This window comes from Athene cunicularia (assembly GCF_003259725.1).
Source record: "Athene cunicularia isolate RWA chromosome 3 unlocalized genomic scaffold, athCun1 chr3_part1, whole genome shotgun sequence".
NCBI classification, from domain to species: Eukaryota; Metazoa; Chordata; class Aves; order Strigiformes; family Strigidae; genus Athene; species Athene cunicularia.
In genome coordinates, this window is record NW_020799097.1 from 58,059,162 (window position 1) to 58,065,780 (window position 6,619).

Here is a 6,619-nt window from a genome sequence, read left to right on the forward strand (position 1 = left end):
CGGCCCCCGGCAGGAGCCGGGTTGGTTTTGCTCGTTTTGTGTCGCTGTTGACGCGGTTCCTTACGCGACAGTGTCTGTGCGGGGTGTTGCTGTAACGGCTCCGGGCGGGGCCTCCTCAGCCAAGGGCTCTGCGCTGGAAATCCCGGCCGGCGGCTCCCGGGAGGGGAGGGCCCGGCGTGCTGGTGGCTATTTCCTCCGCTCCGTCTTCATCGTTTTTTAGTCAGGCCGTGGGAACAAAGGCCACAGTTTCTCCGGTTTTCGGTGTTCGGTCTGCAGGGGAGAGCCGATCAAAAGGCCTACTGCAGGTGGAAGGAAGCCCGGTGCTCCACAGGGAGGAGCCAGATTGGCGGTTCGCTTGCCTGGGGCTGTCAGCGCCCTCTTACATGATAGACAGGGATCTGTGACTTTGCTTTGTTTGGTAGGGTTTCTGTGAGAGGAGTGAATACTCTGCCATCGATGCAGATGACATCTGTATAAGTGCTTCTTCCTTTGGCTTGTTGATTTCACGAGCAAAGTAGATCTGTGAGCTGTACTAGCTAAAGTAATTTTCCCTGTCTAAGCAGTGGCTGTAATATAAGAAGGCTTGCTCTACTCAAGGAAATTTCTTTAGTTCTCAAACCCTCTGCCTCTGAAATGCATTATATAAGGAACCGTTTCCAAGTTAAGATAGATAAGCTTCAGACTTCATGCCTGTGGACTCTGCAAATACTCCTTAGCTTATCTGTAAAAGCTTTGAAGTCTGAAAGCAAATTTAAGGAGACCTCTTTCCTCAGGGATTTACTCGGGAGGTTTGGGTGTTTGGTTTCCATCTCACCCGAGTTCTGTCTCGCCCTCTTCAGCCAGTGGTTCATTTCATCCCAAACCGTTCACAGTAGCAGGCCTGAACAATTGCGATGGAGCTTTCTTTTCTCCAATGTGAGCAATTTTACTTTGCAATGATGTAGGTAACTCATAAAATGTGAGGCTGCAATCAGGCCCTATTAGTTACAGTCAGATATCTTACATACTGCAAGAACTGTACTGGACGTCTGTATAGCGATATCAGCTTCTTTGGTAAAACTGAGGCATTTCAGTCCTTGAGGAGACAAAGCTGTGGAGAGCTGGAGGCAGAGGACAGCTCAAACTGAGGCACTACCAAGGCCTGAGGCCACTGCAAAGAGGGGGATATGGTTAGGTGAGAGAGGTCACCTGGTCCCAGCAGGTAATCTGTGCCCCTTGTTGAAGAGCAAGGCAAAGGGTTACCTGGTTTCCTGTAACTCTGAGCCAAGGGGAAATTTGCCAGTGTAAGTATAGTGATGATTTTGGCCCCAGAACCTGCAAGGTACGCCAACGAAGTATTACAGTGGTTCTATACCACAGAAGCCAAGCTAGCTTTAAAGGGGTTTGTATGCTTCAGTAGCTCCACGGTCTCATGGTTAAAAGCATAGGCTTCCACACCCCAGGTGCTTCTCAGGTGGGTTTTGGAAGGGTACTGATTTCTGTGCTTCCATGGCTGGGTTGCTGGCAGCACTTGAGACAGCTAAGTTAAAACTAGGGTAGGTCCACATCAGCTGTATTTGCAGAGTTGGAGATGCATGTTACAGAAAGATCACCGCCGCTGTTTGTTCTTAGAGTGCCTCTGTTGTGTGACACCTTAGAGGAAGGCAGGGTTGAGCCTCCCGATCCTTAAACTGCCTGAGTAATAGAGACAAAATATTCTCTCTGACAATTTCAAAAAAGTAGCTGACCCAATGGGATCTCATGGCTCATGGCAGGGCAGGCGAATGTGTTTTGTCCATGTCTTAGGAAACTGTTAGATGTAGAAAGAAATAATTCTTGCTCTGTTGTCATAGAATCGTTTGTGTTGGAAGGGACCTGTACAGGTCAGCTAGTCCAAACTCCCTGCAGTGAGCGGGGACATCTTCAAGTAGATCAGGTTGCTCAGAGCCCTGTCCAACCTAACCTTGAATGTTTCCAGGGATCTACCACCTCTCTGGGCAACCTGTTCCAGTGTTTCACCACTCTCATCGTAAAAAATGTCTTTGTTATATCTAATCTAAATCTACTCTCTTTTAGTTTAAAATCATTACCCCTTGTCCTATCACTATGCTTGACATACTTCTCAAGATGTGTAATGCATCATAATAAATTTCTATTGACCAGTGAAAGGGTCGTTGATTACAGCTGTAAGAGTAGTGAAAACTCCAATGTATGTACTAGAAGAGTTTCACTGAAATAAATCTTTTCCTGGATGTGAATCCAGGTTGTGGGGGGCGAGGGACTGACCACCAAGAGAGTAGAACTGAGAGTCACATGCTGTCTAGTTATTTTTAGAAATAGTTTTCATGTCATGTGCAGTGACAAAAGATTATGCCTCTTGTCTGGCTTCCTATATCCGATAGAGAAACGCATCAGTGAAACTGTCAGCGATTCAGCCTCCTGCCAGCGCAGAAGCAGCCGATGCCTGTGCCTGCATCTCTGTGATGCTAGTTGGAGAAGAATGATCTTCCTGAAAGCGCCAGGGAAGGAATGTCAGAGGCCGATGCTTTTTTTTGCTTCACGCAACGGAACGACAGTGTGTCAGTAAAACCAAGTGAGTAACGTTCAATGTGAGAGGTACTGTACCCCAGCTTTCCGAGTTTGGTATGCAAAGCTGAATTTTGGCACCTGAAAAATCAGAGCAATTACTTTAAATTCATGTGATTAACTTTTCTGTTCCATATGAATTTATTACATATTATTATTACTTTAATTTGCCATGTTAATTGTTGTGTGACAGTAGGCTTACTTTGTAAAAATCAGTAAGAATAACATCAGAGTTATGTGCTAATTTACTGAAAGTATATTTGGGTATTTGGGTATATTTCTGCTATATAATGGTAAGTACAGAATTGTCTTTAGTACCTGGGGTACATGCTTCAGCAGTAGTGAATTTGCACAGAAGCTGTAAATGATTTTTATAACTATGTATGATGTGTGCATTTATCACTTCTCTCTTTCCTCAGCTGTGTATTTGATCTGGAAAGTCTTGGCATCAGCTTTTCTTCTTGTTAGCCTGGTTTAAAATGTACATCATCCCAGTTTCAGGGAGATGGAGAGGAGAGGGAAGGAAAAGATGATGCACAAGTTTTTTGCTATTTTATGTTTAATTTCCATGTATGGTCAGAATGATTACTGTTAGATTACAATGATTTTTCTGGGGGAAAAAATGCTATTGTAGTTTATATTTATTCTATCTACTTTCACCGTAATAGTGTTTTTATGGAAATAATCTAAGGAAGATCTCAAAAGACATTTCCAAATGTTACAGCAGTTCTAAATCTCCTGGCTCCAGGATCATCTCCCCAGCTGTGCAGTGACTTGCTCTATCTTCTTGTAGTTTAATTTCAGTGGGACTAGGGGGCGGTATGCGAGAATTTGCAGTGTCATGTCTTAATACTGTGCAGACTAGCCATTTATACTATTTACATAATATTGTAAAGATCCTGAAGAAAAATGGGGAAGTAACTCACTAGCAATGTTTTTATAAATACTTTTACAAGTTCTTGTATTGTTTTTCTTGATCTTATGTTATTCCCCAACACCGTAATTGATCCAGGAAAACCTGTGTCAGCTTTTTTTCTCTCAGCCCATGTTAAAATGCATGTGATTCTGGAGTCTGGGATAAGGTATGGCAGTGAGGTGCTTCATCCAGTGTCCACTTAGCTCAAAACAATACCTTAGTTGAAATGAGTATGACTTTTTTAATCATCTCCTCATGTGTCTCAGCAAATTCCTTTTCTTTTACAGTCTTTGTTCAGCGGAACATTTGGGAAGCAACTTTTGGTTTGCTCTACTAGATACTAGAAACAAGTGCATAGAATCAGTTATTAGGGAAGAACTTCTTATAAAAGTTTAGAGCTCTGATCTCTTTCATTGTGTGAAACTTGTAGAAATTTTCAATACCTCTGTCAAACTGAGTTATATCTAAACAATCAATTGAAAGTTATAGGGTTACTTGGGGACATTTAGAAAATTCATCATTACATAAACCGAAGAAACTAGGCTAAAAATAGCAATGAATTATTACAGAAGTCAGCCCCAGTGCATGGCAGGATCAAGCAGAGCCTCAATTATGCATAGAAGTCTGAAACCTATAAAAGTGTGAAACCTGTTTTGTGACTACTTCATGATGAATAATTGTAAGAGTAATTGGTAAAAACAGGATGACTGTTAATGGAAAAAGAAAATATTGGTGTCACCTTTATACCTTTTCAAAACTGGACTATTGTATTTGAACTCCTCAGTGTAATTCTTTATGGCAGGTTGTCTTCCTTAAATAAATGAGCCATAAGATAACAGTTGCAGATGTTCATGTAAATATTTTTTTTAACCACACATGAAAAATACAGTATGTTTTTCTGATATTAGTGTTAGCTGACCTGAGTGCAGGCCATAAACATACTGTACTTGTGATAATTATTTTCTCCGTAATGTATGCAGGTCTATAAATATAAGCTGAAGTGCATATTGTGGGAGGTCAAACCCCATTCAAACATTATACTTATGTATCCTAAGTCTATTCTGTCTTCCATGTGTTATTATGCATGTGAGTTTGTGTGAGAAATTTTCTAGCATAAAAATTCACAATTTTCGAGTGATTGAAAAAGCAAACTTGCATTTTATATCCACGAAAATAGTGCAATCCGTGATAAAACAAATTTGCCCGTTAGATCATTTGTATTCAAATCAGTTGCCATGGCACATATTGCCACAGGAAAGAGCAAAACATTCAGACCATCTTCTATCCTCTCTGCTATAGAGACACCAAAACAGAATTTCATTTCAAAAGTGTTGGGAGTGTGTGTATGTGTATATATATCATGTTAGGCATTTTAACAGATAGTCAGGCATTACCTCTTGCTTCCAGACTCAGTAATATAAAAGTGTATTAGATCTTACTCACAGTTTCTTCCAATGACATGCAGTCTGTGGGTGGAGCTCCAGGCACTAACCCACAGCCCTGTAGCCAGAACTTGTAGGAAGCTTCTGTTCCAGTCCTAGCCTGCTTATTCTACTGCTCTGACAGAGGTTTGAGTGATTTCTTCCCCATGCCAGTAGGCTAGAATATGTATTTGAAATGCTCTGGGCAATGTAAATACTGTGGAAATGTGTACTTTCTTTGTCTGCTATACGGAATCTATGGGTTGTCCTCATAAAACTTTCTACACAATACAGTAGAGGTGCTTGGAAGGATGATGGACAGTGAACTGGTACATTAGGACAGAGACCACTTTTCCTGGAGCTAAAATAAGGTGTTTGTCATTGTTGTACAGGTTCAGCTAAGAGATAAGTAGGTTTTTCACCACTTTGATGGATAGGGCTGCCTATCTTCTACGGCAGTTTGGTAAATCTGAAAGAAGTCAACTAAGGGGTACTATTTTAGGTCTTCAGTTTTCTTCCTTTTCCCCAATTTTGTTACCTAAGCAGTGCTGGAGGAGTAACTGAGAGCAGGACCACGTTATTCTGTGCTGTGTTAGAAAACCGATATGCCAGTGAGGTCTTTCAGATTTTAACCAATGTAACTTTGGGTTTGGCCATCCTTTACCTGGGTAATAATATAGATACAAGACATAGTAACTGCAGCATGCTATCAAAATCTATCCTCTAGGCAGGATACTATGTTTTAAAGAAGATCTATATCTTGTAAAATAAACGGTTTTGGAGGAAAAAAAATAAAGCAGAGGCAAACTTCAATTTTATCTGGAAGTAACAGCAGCGAGTTTAGGGGAGGAGTTGATACAGTTATCGTGCTGGTACTGACACTGCCTGGTAGAAAGCATTTGCTGCGGGTAGGGTAATGGTAGTGGTGGGAGATGGCTGCGTATCCACAGTACAGTTGCATTCATTCCTGAAATCATTGACACACTTGATTTTGAAATGGATCTTTAAGCAGCTGTTAACTTAAAAAAATAGGCTGTTGACAGATACCTCTTACTTAAAATTAAAACTGTTTGGATTTGTAACAATTTAACCTAGAAAAATTATTCTTATCTTGAGACACCCGCGCAGCACTTGCTGTTTTATTTTTGCACATTCTTTCATCATCTGTATGCGTATGCATACACTTTGTGCTAAGTTTTCATTTTTGTAGGTGCCTGCTTATCTTCAGGCGTTTGAACTGCAGAATTGGGGGTTTAATGGTGTTACAATACCGTAGGCCTTTTCCTAAGCTTTCCAGTTTTCCAGAGCTGGTTACTAGCCAAAGGAGGGAATAGGAAGCTAGATGTTTAGGTTAGCCACAAAGGTCTGTAAGGGTTACCTGGAGTCATCTCAGGTCAGGGAACTGAGTTTCTGGTGCCAGGAGCAGGTTTGGGGGTTGAGTGCCGCAGCCTGTGTGCCGGCAGTCTGCAAAGAGCGGATTGAGTTTACAGGGTTTCCAGTTTCCCAGGGATCTAGAGGCTTTCCTTCATCTCAGTTTCCAGAATCGGTTGTTTTGTTTTAGCACTTCCCTTCAGAAAAGTGGAGTCTGCAGGGGCAGAGCCCGGTGCTTGGGCTTTATGAAGAAATACACCCCGCTCAGCTACTTTTGGCCCCGAAGCCAGCCCCCTTTCCCCAGGACGGGGGGCGGGCGGGTGCAGGGCCCTGTGCGGCGGCTCGG

General features: G+C 42.1%; 1 protein-coding gene across 4 annotated transcripts in view; it reads left to right on the forward strand.

The window, feature by feature from the left end:
- The first annotated feature begins 2,384 nt into the window (after positions 1-2,384).
- The window catches only part of NCOA7 (nuclear receptor coactivator 7), a 100,903-nt gene continuing 96,668 nt past the window's right edge, over positions 2,385-6,619 (forward strand). For 3 of the 4 annotated variants that reach the window (XM_026846301.1, XM_026846304.1, XM_026846303.1), the window contains exon 1: positions 2,385-2,572. The gene's annotated coding sequence lies outside the window, so the exon portion shown is untranslated. Of the gene's footprint in view, positions 2,597-6,619 lie in introns of all 4 variants that reach the window. The other variant, XM_026846302.1, reaches the window with a different exon arrangement.